The following is a 14,245-nucleotide window of genomic DNA, read 5'->3' as shown; positions in this document are numbered from 1 at the left end:
TGGGTGTCAATGGATCACGACTTCTTCTCTGGTCATCACCAAAAATATGGTAACGGTCAACTTCATTCAAAGTGATGGAAGAAATACGGTTACCTCTGTGTTTAGAAGATGAGATGGTAAAGGGTAAGACCACACAACAGTGATATTCAAGTTATAGGAGGAGTTATGCGAGTCAGTCCATGGTACCTTATGTATCCAGGATACTCCTACAGAGAGATCTTCCAGACAGAATTCCCAACTTGGTTGCTGGGAATTCTGGCAGTTCCCGGCCCACCAAGATGGTGGGGACCCCTAATCATCACAGCAGCTGTAAAGACCCAACAACTCTGCACAGGGATGGTGGGAAACCACTCATAATGGGCACAAAAAGTCTGCAGACCCAAGAACTCAGCACAGGGATGGTGGGAACACCTCATAATGGGCACAGTAGGTGTACAGACCTGGGAACTTGGCACAGGGATGGTGGGAACACCTCATAATGGGCACAGAAGGTCTGCAGACCCAAGAACTCAGCACATGGATGGTGGGAACACCTCATAATGGATACAGCATGTGTGGAGACCTGTGAACTCAGCACAGGGATGGTGGGAACCTCACATAATGGGCACAGAAGGGCTGCAGGGCCGAGAACTCCTGCACAGGAATGGTGGGAACTCCTCATAATGGCACAGCAGGTGTACAGACCCGGGAACTCGGCACAGGGATGATGGGAATTCCTCATAATGGGCACAGCAGGTGTACAGACCTGGGAATTTGGCACAGGGATGATGGGAATCCCTCATAATGGGCACAGCAGGTGTACAGACCTGGGAATTTGGCACAGGGATGGTGGGAACCTCACATAATGGGCACAGCAGGTGTACAGACCCAATAACTCAGCACAGGGATGGTGGGAGCCCCTCATAATGGGCACAGAAGGTCTGCAGACCCAAGAACTCAGCACATGGATGGTGGGAACACCTCATAATGGATACAGCATGTGTGGAGACCTGTGAACTCAGCACAGGGATGGTGGGAACCTCACATAATGGGCACAGAAGGGCTGCAGGGCCGAGAACTCCTGCACAGGAATGGTGGGAACTCCTCATAATGGCACAGCAGGTGTACAGACCCGGGAACTCGGCACAGGGATGATGGGAATCCCTCATAATGGGCACAGCAGGTGTACAGACCTGGGAATTTGGCACAGGGATGATGGGAATCCCTCATAATGGGCACAGCAGGTGTACAGACCTGGGAATTTGGCACAGGGATGGTGGGAACCTCACATAATGGGCACAGCAGGTGTACAGACCCAATAACTCAGCACAGGGATGGTGGGAGCCCCTCATAATGGGCACGGCAGGTGTACAGACCCAAGAACTCAGCACAGGGATGGTGGGAGCCATTTGTAATGGGCACAGAAGGTGTGCAGACCCAGAAACTCTGCACAGGGATGGAAGGAGGCCCTCATCATGGGCATGGCAGGTGTACAGACCCAAGAACTCAGCACAGGGGTGGTGGGAACCCCTCCTAATGGGCACATCCGTTGTACAGACCCAAGAACTCAACACAGGGATGGTGAAAACACATAATAGGCACAGAAGATCTGCAGACCCAAGAACACAGCACAGGGATGGTGGGAACCCCTCACAATGGGCACAGAAAGTCTGCAGACCCAGGAACTCGGCACAGGGATGGTGGGAATGCTTCAAAATGGAAACAGCAGGTATACAGACACAGGGACAGTGAAAATCCTTCATAATGGACACAGAAGGTGTGCAGACCAGGGAACTCAGCACAGGGATGGTGGGAACCCCCATATAATGGGCACAGTAGGTGTACACAGGCCAGGGAACTCAGAGCAGAGATCTGACCTAAAGATACATGAAAAAATATTTTGAAAAAATATTGGGTGGGAAAATGTAGGACTTTAAGTGAGGCTGCAAGCAAGGTGCGGGTAATAGAAGGAAGTACAAATTATCTGACCTAAAGAGTTCCTTCCAGAAATCTTTGCCTGCAGTAAAGAGGAAATTTTCCAGCAGGGCGGTTGTACGGATGTTGATCGGTAGATCCACTTCTGAACAACCACATGCCCCCCATACATGGATTGAAATTCAGCCGCTCCCCGCTGAACCAATCAGATTTTGAGTCATCTATGACCAAGTTAAGTGTTAGGAGTGGAAGGCTCGGCTTCCTGTGTAGGCAGGCTGGTCTTCTGTTGCAGAACTAAATTTGCCTGAAGTTCCCCTCCGGGACCCGTTCCGTTCTTCTGGGGAGATGACTCCGTTTTGTTTTTTTCTGTTGGCCACATCATCTTGTGGCTCTGTTCTTCCTTATTCAGATAATTATGTTGTATATCCACCACTAAATGACAGGTGCCCTTTAGGTCTATGGCAAAAAGTCATAAAAAAAACAATTTATGGAGTGGCGGGTGGAGGAAAACTGGACTTTGATTCTTGCAATAAATCAATCTTCATATTATTGCGGTGAAAACACACAAAGGTCGGTGAAGATGTTTTGCAGAACTTCTATTTCTTAGTATTAATCTGCGACTTTCTTAGTAGAGCTCAGCTGCCCTCTGTCAGCAATCCAGGTTCTGATAACACTTCCTGCTGTAAAATGAACAAACAACACAGGCAACATAAGGGGGCAGATCCACAAAGAAAGTACGCCGGCGTATCTATTGATACTCCGGCGTAATTTCAAAATTCCCACGTCGTATCTTTGTTTGAATCCTCAAAACAAGATACAACGGCATCTGGGTTAGATCCGACAGGCGTACGCCTTCGGATCTTAGATGCAATTTTTCGGCGTGCGCTAGGTGGCGTTCCCGTCGTAATCCGCGTTGAGTATGCAAATTAGCTATTTCCGACGATCCACGAACGTACGAGCGGCCGTCGCATTCTTTAACGTCGTTTCCGTTCGGCTTTTTCTGGCATATAGTTAAAGCTGCTATCTGGTGGCGTACTCAATGTTAAGTATGGCCGTCGTTCCAGCGTATAATTTTGAAAATTTTACATAGTTTGCGTAAGTCGTCCGTGAATGGGGCTGAACGCCATTTACGTTCATGTCGAAAACAATGACGCCCTTGCGACGTCATTTGGAGCAATGCACCCTGGGAGTTTTGACGGACGGGGCATGCGCAGTTCGTTCGGCGCGGGGACGCGCTTCATTTAAATAAAACACGCCCCCGACTCGCCGCATTTGAATTCCACGCCCTTACGCCGCGAGAGATACACTACGCCGCCGTAACTTACGGCGCAAATTCTTTCAGGATTCAAAGAATAGCAAAGTAAGTTACAGCGGCGTAGCGTATCTCACATACGCTGCGCCCACGCAGATGTATGTGGATCTGCCCCAAGATGTGCAAAGATATTGGGGGTTATTTACTAAAGGCACATCCACTTTGCACTACAAGTGCAGTCACTGTAGATCCGAGGGGGGCATGCAAGGAAAATTAAAAAAAAAAAAACAGCAATTTTAGCTTGCACATGATCGGATGATAAAATCAGCAGAGCTTCCCCTCATTTCAGATCTACCCCTCAGATTTACAGCGACTGCACTTTCAGTGCAATTTCAAGTCTACTTTGCACTTGTAGTGCACTTGTAGTGCAAAGTGGCTTTGCCTTTTCGTAAATAATCCCCATAGTGTACTTTAGAACCAGTGATGTCATCACCGGGTCTCCCATCTTCACTATGTAATGGAGGCAGATAATGGTTGGTAGGCGTTGCCTGCCGGGTGCTGTACAGAGCTTCCTGAAGACATCACAGCACCCGGCCTCAGTTCTCCTATCAAGAACTCTCAGTCCTGCTGCAAACAAAGGAGTTATGCAAATATAAAAATTGTCTCAATGGGTGGGTGTCAAGTCTGGAGAAGTGGCGTTCCTAGACAGACTGTATTTGTATGCAGACCACCCTTGGTAATGCTCACGTGTGATTATGAACATCCATGATTGGAAGAACTGAAATCCAATGAATAAATGGGCCAGAGAGGAAAGCTGAAGCCAGTCCATTAACCACTTACCCCCCGGACCATATTGCTGCCCAAAGACCAGAGTACTTTTTGCGATTCGGGACTGCGTCGCTTTAACAGACAATTGCGCGGTCGTGCAACGTGGCTCCCAAACAAAATTGGTGTCCTTTTTTTTTCCACAAATAGAGCTTTCTTTTGGTGGTATTTGATCACCTCTGCGGTTTTTAGTTTTTGCGCTATAAACAAAAATAGAGCGCCAATTTTGAAAAAAATGAATATTTTTTACATTTTGCTATAATAAATATCCCCCAAAAATATCTAAAAAAAAAATTATTTTCCTCAGTTTAGGCCGATACGTTTTCTTCTACATATTTTTCGTAAAAAAAAAAATCGCAATAAGCGTTTATTGATTGGTTTGCGCAAAAGTTATAGCGTTTACAAAATAGGGGGTATTTTTATGTCATTTTTATTATATTTTTTTTACTAGTAATGGCGGCGATCAGCGATTTTTTTTCCGGTATTGCGACATTATGGCGGACACTTCGGACACTTTTGACACATTTTTGGGACCATTGGCATTTTTATAGCGATCAGTGCTATAAAAATGCATTGGATTACTATAAAAATGCCACTGGCAGTGAAGGGGTTAACACTAGGGGACGGGGAAGGGGTTAAGTATGCCTGGGTGTGTTCTAACTTTAGGGGGGGGGGCCTCACTAGGGGAAACACTGATCTTCGGTTCATACATTGTATGAACCGAAGATCAGCATTTCCCCTGCTGACAGGACCGGGAGCTGTGTGTTTACACACACAGCTCCCGGTCCCCGCTCTGTACCGAGCGATCGCGTGGGGCCCGGCGGCGATCGCTCCCGCCGGGCACACGCACGGGAGTCGGGGGCACGCGCGCCCCCTAGTGGCGGCTGGGAGAGAGGACGTCATATTACGTGCTCTCGCCCAGCAGAGCCACCTTGTGGACGTATAACGACGGTGCGTGGTCGGCAAGTGGTTAAAGTGGTTGTAACCCTCCCCCCAGGAAGTTACACCTACAGGTCAGCCTAGATTAAGGCTTACCTGTAGGTGTTTGCAATTTCTCCTCAACCTACACGGTTTAGGAGATATTTGCCAAAATGTATACACCGTTGTCTATGGCGCATGCACGACGTAGACAACGATGCAGCCGCAGTGAGAATTCCATTCATAAAAACGGCGCTGACGTATTTTCTGGCGCATGTGCGGAGTGACGTCTTTGCCGATCCATCAAATCACAGAGCGCCGATACCCAGATGTAACCTTCCGGGTATCTGTGGAGAGTTGTCTGCGGCCAGAGGGGGACACGAGGACGGCTTCGATCTAAGGTAAGTAATGCATAATGAGCTAGTATGCTAGTCATTCTAGACTTTGTGAGGCCCTAGGCAAAACTTAGACATGAGGCCCCACTCACACCCATAAGATGCAGGAGACTGCGCGGCCAGGAGACTGTCAGAGACTGCGCGGCCAGGAGACTGTCAGAGACTGCGCGGCCAGGAGACTGTCAGAGACTGCGCGGCCAATGATACAGGAGACAGTTTTATTATGGTAGGTGAAACATTCCACATGTGTGTGAATAGCTGTTTGCCTGGCGTTCCTTTTGAAAGCAGAACTGCAGCAAAATAAGCCCTCCAGGTGGAGGGACAGCCAGCCTCATTCAACTGGAATGTACATGCCCTCAGCCTGTCATTCAACAAGTAAAGAGAAGGGCACAATGGTGATCAAATTCCCCCGCTTATCCACCATCTGCTGACCTTTTTCCCCCCAGTGGAGGAAGTCGGCAGCAGCCACCGCCGATTGTCTGTTACCAGCCCTTGCTGCATTCTGGGGTTTGTAGGCAGGGTGCGCAGCACATCAGGGGATGAATGGTGCCTTCTTTGGCTAGGGGACAAAACGGAGGCGGGAGTGCTCCACTGGTGGGCACTGATGAGGTGGCAGTGAATGACATTAGGCTGTACTGGTGGACACTGATGAGCTGGGACTGATGGGATGCACCAGTGGACATTGATGAGGTGGCACTGATGAGGCTGCACTGGTGGGCACTAATTGATACTGATAGGCTACACCCCACCTCTCCACCCTAAATAAAAAAACCTAGGATGGAGATGTGGGGGGGGGGGGGGGAGGAGGCTGAGATGAAAGAAAAAAAAAAAATATTGGCTGCCCAGATTTCCAAATATCGGCATTGGCCAGAGAAAAACCCATATCAGTCGACCAACAAGCATGCCATGCTGAATATACAGACTGATTTTACCGTTGTGGGTTTAATAACACTTTAAGTGGAAGTAAAGCAACAGCAGGCAGGCTTTTATTGCAGGAGAGTCAATGCACTTCTGCAATAAAATGCCCCTACCTGCCATCATCTCCAGCTCTGTACAGGGCTGGTCTGAGTGCCATGACATCCCCTACCAGCCAATGGAGAGGCCCAAAGATCAGCACCAAGATGCCAGTGAGGGACTGTCGGACACATGTTTCACCCTTTAATTCCACTTTAAGTGATTCTTTATTTTAAATGTTAGATACTGTATCAACTTGTCTCTACGGGGCATCCAATAATTATGGGGTCTGCTTATCCGCACATTTTTATGGGACAGGCAGTAAAGGGCAATCTACACAATTTTCAGCATATGAGATGGCACCCAATTATGTACACTTAGGTAGCGTGTAGTACTCCTAGTCAAATATGGAGTTGTTGTTTCTCCAAGCCACCCCTGTTCCAATGAGTGCCAGTAAGATATTAATTTGCATCTCAAACAAATGGCCAGAAATAGGAGGGAAAAATTCTACATGTTCAGACTCTTCCTACACCTGAAGGTAAACAAAAAATATCTCCATTCCACAAATTGACAATTTGCACCTTCGGCCATTTGGATTGGAACATTAACACCTTTGCAGACATCCTGTCACAACGGGATTACGCAACCAGAACAGGATGGTTCTACAACTCCCATCCTTGCCTTTGACAAACATCTACACATTCCATGGTTGTGACGGTGGAGTTTGTGCTACCTATGTGGCTCTATTGAGTGTCAGGAAGGTACCCTAGCATTTATACCCAAAGAGGTTTGGAGAAGCTCCAAAATGTCTTCAAACACAAGTCCAGTTGAATGTGACCTACTAGACATACCATGACCTGTGTAAATGAGCCTTCAGACTTAAAGCGGGAGTTCACCCATTTGTTTTTTGCCCTTTTTCCCTTAGATTCCTGCTCGTTTTGTCTAGGGGAATCGGCTATTTGTTTTAAAAATATGAGCAGTACTTACCCGTTTGAGATGCATCTTCTCCGTCGCTTCCGGGGTATGGGTCTTCGGGAGCGGGCGTTCCTTCTTGATTGACAGTCTTCCGAGAGGCTTCCGACGGTCGCATCCATCGCGTCACTAGTAGCCGAAAGTCGGTGCGGCTCTATACTGCGCACCGCCGTTCAGCTTCTTTCGGAAAATCGTGACGCGATGGATGCGACCGTCGGAAGCCTCTCGGAAGACCGTCAATCAAAATAGGAACGCCCAGTCCCGCAGCGATGGAGAAGATGCATCTCGTAAACCGTAAGTACTGCTCATATTTTAAAACATCTAGCCGATTCCCCTAGACAAAACGAGCATCCATCTAGGGGGAAATAGTGATATATACGGGTGAACCTCCGCTTTAATTTCGGGTGAACTCCCGCTTTAACAATAGATTTTGTGAAGGGGAATCGGGTGTTTTTTTTTTAAATTGAAGCAGTACTTACCGTTTTTAGAGATAAATCTTCTCCGCCGCTTCCGGGTATGGTCTTCGGGACTGGGCGTTCCCATTTGATTGACAGGCTTCCGACGGTCGCATACATCGTGTCACAAGTAGCCGAAAGTCGGTGCGGCTCTATACGGTGCCTGCGCACCGACGTTTGGCTACTTTCGGAAAATCGTGACGTGATGTATGCGACCGTCGGAAGCCTGTCAATTAAATAGGAACGCCCAGTCCCGCAGCCCATACCCGGAAGCGGTGGAGATCGCTCTCTAAAAACGGTAAGTACCGCTTCAATTTTAAAAAAACTACCCGATTCCCCTTGACAAAATGAGCCTCAATCTAATGTTAAAAATTAAGTTTTCGGGTGAACCTCCACTTTAAAGCAACATTTTTAGAGCAACTCACCATCCCCATGCCTTTCAGGCAGAGGCTTTTGCACTGCAGCCATACATACCCAGTAACCCCCTTGCCATGTATTCCAGGCTCTCCTCTTATTTGCAGGCCTGGGACCAACCTGGCAGGTGGAGGGGATGGACAGTGGACAAGGCTGCTCTACTCCTTGTTGGTGACCCAGAAAGCAGCCTGTATGTCACGTCTGGGCCAGCCTGTGTCCCTGGCTAGCATAGTTGGTAAGGGATGTACAATACATCCAGTGGAGGCCAGAAAAGACGTTAAGGTCTTTTAGACCCTGCATGCCTCATTAAATAATGTAAAACACACACGGGACTTTGTCCCCCCTAGGGGATAAAAACACTATTGGATTGGAATAAATACTTATAGAGCGCCGAATGAGAGTTGTGAAACTCGCGTCTAAGCGCTTAACAAGCTGGGGGTATCCAGTTCCCAAGAGCAAAAAGAAACTAGGACATCCAAGTAAAAGAGGGGAACAGACAAGAAATATAAAAAGGGGGGGGGGTGTCAGGGCACAAAAAGCCTATCCCTACTTCCTGACCATGGACCGCAGCCTGGGATTAAGGCAGCGTCCTGCTAAGGGCTTGGAAGGCCAAGTCTCTATCTGTAGGCTTGTGAAAAAAGAAGTGTTAAAAAAAAAAAAAAAAAAAAAAAAAAAAAAATCCAACCACAAATCCCCCAAAAAAAGAGATTTTTAATACAGCTTACCTGTAAAATCTTTTTCTTGGAGTACATCACGGGACACAGAGCGGCATTCATTACTATATGGGTTATATGGAGTACCTTCAGGTGATAGACACTGGCAATCTCAAACAGGAAATGCCCCTCCCTATATAACCCCCTCCCATAGGAGGAGTACCTCAGTTTTGTAGCAAGCAGTATGCCTCCCAAAATGGTCCTCAAAAAGAGGGGTGGGAGCTCTGTGTCCCGTGATGTACTCCAAGAAAAAGATTTTACAGGTAAGCTGTATTAAAAATCTCTTTTTCTTTATCGTTACATCACGGGACACAGAGCGGCATTCATTACTATATGGGATGTCCCAAAGCAATGCTTACAATGAGGGGAGGGAGAACATCTCCAAGACAAAAGGATTTAATTTAGAGGTATACTCAAATCCTAATAAATCCAACTTAGTTGAGAAAAATAATCTTAAATTTTAAATTTAACTCAAAAAAAGAGGAGCCCCCGGAATCCGAGGGTCTCAAACTGCAGCACTGCCTGCCCGAAGGCAGTATCAGTATTCCTTCTTACGTCCAACTTGTAGAATTTTGTAAATGTGTGGACAGAAGACCAGGTTGCCGCCTTGCAAACTTGAGCCATAGAGATCTGGTGGTGTGCTGCCCAGGAGGCGCCCATGGCCCTAGTAGAATGAGCCTTTAATGATACTGGAGGAGGCAACCCTTTCAAGCCGTAGGCCTGAGTGATTAATTGCTTAATCCACCTAGAAATGGTGGATTTTGCAGCTGCCTGCCCCTTCTTGGGCCCATCCGGTAGAATGAACAGCACATCTGTTTTCCGGATCTTCTTTGTAGCTTTAAGATAGGCCTTCATGGCCCTGACAATATCCAAGGTATGCAGCAACCCTTCCTTTCTGGAAGTAGGTTTAGGGAAGAAGGATGGTAATACCAAATCCTGGTTCAAATGAAAACTGGATATAACCTTCGGTAGGAAGGAAGGATGAGGGCGGAGAACGACCCTGTCCTTATGAAAAATAAGATATGGTTCCTTACAGGATAAGGCCGCCAGTTCCGAAACTCTTCTTGCGGAAACTATGGCAACCAAAAATACTAACTTCCTTGTCAGTAAAACCAAAGGAATTTCAGCCAACAGCTCAAACGGTTGTTTCTGTAAACTTGACAGAACAAGATTTAAATCCCACGGACAAAGCGGGGATTTAACTGGAGGTTTAATACGTAAGACCCCTTGAAGGAAGGTCTTAACCAGCGAGTGGGTGGCCAGCGGCCGCTGAAACCACACTGACAGAGCAGAAATCTGTCCTTTGATTGTGCTTAATGCCAATCCTTTATCCACTCCTAGCTGGAGAAAACTTAAAACTCTATCAATGGTGAACTTGCGAGGAAGCCACAGCTTGGACTCACACCAGCCTACATAGGCCTTCCAGACCCTGTGATAAATCACCCTAGAGACCGGTTTCCTGGCTCTGATTAGGGTAGAGATTACTTTCTGAGACAGACCTCTACCCCTGAGAATCAGGGATTCAGCTTCCAGGCCGTCAAATTTAGATGCCGTAAGGCAGGGTGGAGGATCGGACCTTGCGATAGCAGGTCTGGCCTTAGAGGCAGAGTCCAAGGCATCCTTAGGATTAGTGAGTACCATGCCCTTCTGGGCCATGCTGGAGCTACCAGGATAACTGGTATGTGCTCCACCCAGATCCTGCGTAGCAGGCGGGGTAGTAACTGGAGCGGGGGAAACGCATAAAGAAGTTTGAACTGATGCCAAGGGCAAACCAGCGCATCGGTTCCGCAGGCCATCGGATCCCTTGAGCGGGACATGAACCTGTCTAGCTTCTTGTTGAGTCTCGATGCCATGATATCCACGTCCGGCACTCCCCATCTTTGGCAGAGTGCTTGAAAGACTTGTGGATGCAGAGACCATTCCCCCGGCCATAGAGTCTGGCGGCTTAAGAAGTCCGCCTGAAAATTGTCCACTCCTGGAATGAATATTGCCGATATGCAGGGCACATGAGCCTCTGCCCATAGGAGAATCAAGCTCACCTCTCTGAGCGGCTTGACTCCTGGTTCCCCCTTGGTGATTTATGTATGCCACGGCCGTGGCATTGTGTGATTGAATTCTCACCGGGAACCCCTGCAATTTTGACGTCCAAGCCCTGAGGGCTAGTCGAGCAGCTCTGAGCTCCAAGATGTTGATGGGCAACTGCTTCTCTGGCTTTGCCCAAGTACCTTGGCGAGTGCAACCATCCAAAATTGCTCCCCAGCCCGTCAGGCTGGCGTCTGTGGTCACTATCTTCCAAGCCACTGGGCTGAAAGACTTCCCCTTCAGTAGTTTGAGGGTCTAACCACCAACACAGACTTTGTCGGACTCTTGATGAGAGCGGCAACGGGATATCCAAGGCCTGTGGCCTTCTGCTCCATGCTGACAGGATGGCTGCCTGCAGGATGCGAGTGTGGCTCTGGGCGTATGGTACCGCCTCGAATGTGGCCACCATCTTGCCTAGTAACCTCATACTTAGGCGAATAGTCGGTTCTTTCTTGCTTAGAACCAGTAGGATTAATTCCTTGATGGCTTTGACCTTCCTCAGAGGTAGGAACACTCTTTGTTGTTCTGTGTCTAATCTCATGCCGAGATATTCCAACTGCCTTGTGGGCAGGAAAGCTTACTTTTCTCGATTTAGGACCCAGCCGAACCTCTCGAGGTATTGGACCGTGAGGGCCACTGCTCGCTCCAAGCCGGGAGACGAGTGGTCTATGACTAGGAGGTCGTCCAGGTATGCTAGGATCGTGACCCCTTGGATCCTTAGCTTGGCTAGGATTGGAGCTAGGACCTTCGTGAACACCCGGGGGGCCGTAGCCAACCCGAAGGGAAGCGCCACGAATTGGAAATGACGCGAAGCCACCATGAAGCGTAGATATCTTTGATGTGGCTGATAAATTGGAACATGAAGGTAGGCATCCTTTATGTCTATGGACGCCATGAAGTCGTCCTTTTGGAGTGTGGCAGCTGCTGACCGCACGGATTCCATCCGAAATGAGCGGACTTTTAAGTATGCATTTACCATCTTTAGGTCCAAAATTGGCCTGACATCTCCATTGGACTTTGGGATGATGAATAGGTTGGAGTAGAAACCCAGCCCCTGTTCCAGGACTGGTACCTCTACTATTACTTCCTGGGAAAGTAGATGATCTAATGCCGATCTTAATGCGGCTCCCTTCTCCGGATCGTTTGGAATCCTCGACTCCTGGAAATGAGGAGGAGGAAACTTTAGGAAATCTAATTTGTAGCCTGTGGCCACGGAAGACCGTACCCACTCGTCGGGAATGCTGGCTTCCCAAATCTCTGAAAAGAGTCGCAGCCTTCCCCCCACCTTCGTGGGTGGGGGCGCCCCTTCATAAGGTCGACTTGGGGGCTGGTTTTGCTGGTTTGCGAAACCACTGCTTTCTGCCTCTAGCAGCCTGTCCTTGTGACTTGCTGTTGAAGCCGAAGTTTGCTTTCGCAGGAGGCCGTCGATACTGCTTGGCATTAGAGGGCCCCTGCCCAGGGGAATACTGTCGTTTAAACGCAGGCCCCTGCAACTTCTTCTTAGTTGGCAAGAGAGTACTCTTGCCGTTTGAAATGGTCTGAATGTATTTATCTAGGTCTTCTCCGAAGAGTCGTCCTCCATGGAAGGGGAACCCTACCAGGAGCTTCTTGCATGGGGGCTCAGCCTCCCAGCTCTTTAACCATAAGAGTCTTCTCATATGGACAAGGAATAACGATAAACGTGACGCTTGCTGGATAGAATCCTTAATTGCGTCTACCGTAAAACATATGGCCTTAGGGACGTCCGAAAATTCTTCTGCCTGCTGGGCAGGAATAAGTTTAAGCATCTGCTTAAATTGATCCGATAATGCTTGAGCGACCCCAATCGCAGCCACAGCTGGCTGTACTACTGCCCCTGCAGTAGTGAAGGAGTTCTTAAGTAGTGCTTCCAAGCGTTTATCAACTGGATCCTTGAACACCTGTATGTTTTCTACAGGGCATGTTAACGATTTGTTAACACATGAGATGGCTGCGTCCACTGCAGGGGTAGCCCATCTTTTGGAAAATGTATCTTCCATAGGATATAGGACAGAAAATCTTTTAGGTGGTAAGAAGATTTTATCTGGCTTGTTCCAATCTTGGAACAAAACTCCCTCTAATAGAGGATGGATCGGAAACACAGCCTTGCTTTGAGGCGCCCTCAGTGAGCCCAAAGCTGAAACCGTCGATACCTGGAGATCTGGTACTGGCAAGTTGAATGCCTTATGGACCAAGTCCGTTAATCCTTGAATCCACCAGCTCTCCCTCAGGGAGACTGCCCCAGACTCCTCTGTATCCGGATCTTCGATCCCTGAACCTACTTGGTCCTTGTCCAAGAGGTCGTCCAATTACCCTGAGGAAATGACCTCCTCTTCTGAGGGTCCGCGCTCGGGCGACGGAGATCTACTCCGTTTACTGCCCCGCATAGCTGCGGCTATCATTTTTCCCATTCTTTTCTCCATCTCTTTTAAAGAGGTGAGTAATACCTCGTCAGTGACCGTCTTAGGGTTGGACTGACCCGCGTCAGCTCCAGCCCCAGATCCCGATGGCCCCAAGGCTCCCTGTGGGGAAAGCAGCGGCATAGCTTTGTCCGAGACCTCAGACTCTCTGGGGGAATCCCCACCTCTTGTACCCTCTGACCCGGATGCCATGGTACAATACCGAGGTACACCTGCTAGCTTATTGGTACTTGGGACTATAAATAGTTAATTGCCCAAACACCTGTTTGGGGGATAAAAAATGCTTCCTCTCCCCTAGATGACTTTTTTTTTTTTGCTTCAAATCCAGGAAAGAAAAAACATTCTGTCCCCCTGAGTAGTATTGCAAGAAAAACTATGAGATGGAAAAGAAACAGCCTATTCCTAGGCTTGAAAACAGTCTTCTGAAGACTGCAATATTCTTTCTGGCCACTGTGTGTCCTCGGCGCCCCGTGCTGCCGCTCTGGTCTTTCCTCCCCAGTTCCAAAGTATTGAATGAGCTGTATGGAACAAACAAGGAAGGGCCGCCCCTTCCTTAAGCTACTGACCCGCCCTTCCCCCCCAGCTAAACGGCGCCAATTGCGCCTATAATACGTGAACGCGCGCCCGCCGATAGGGGGGGGGGTTGGGGGGAAGGGACCTCTGAGCTCCAGCAAACTGCAGCCTGGAACCACGAGGAGGTCAGCGTTTTGCCTGCTTTGCAGGCTCTGAGGAGGAAGACTGAATGGAGCATCGCCTGGAGGCTTGCAGGTAAGCACAGCTCTCTGACACACACATAGTTTTATATCACACAGGCCCCACTCAATGCTTTTCCAATACTACAAGGGAGGTCACATTTTATGGGGAATAATACACATAGAGCCATCCTATCTTTATGATATGTGACTAGTTTGCC

This window comes from Rana temporaria, chromosome 2 (genome assembly GCF_905171775.1).
Source record: "Rana temporaria chromosome 2, aRanTem1.1, whole genome shotgun sequence".
Taxonomy (NCBI): domain Eukaryota; kingdom Metazoa; phylum Chordata; class Amphibia; order Anura; family Ranidae; genus Rana; species Rana temporaria.
Note: the sequence above shows the minus strand (reverse complement) of the source record.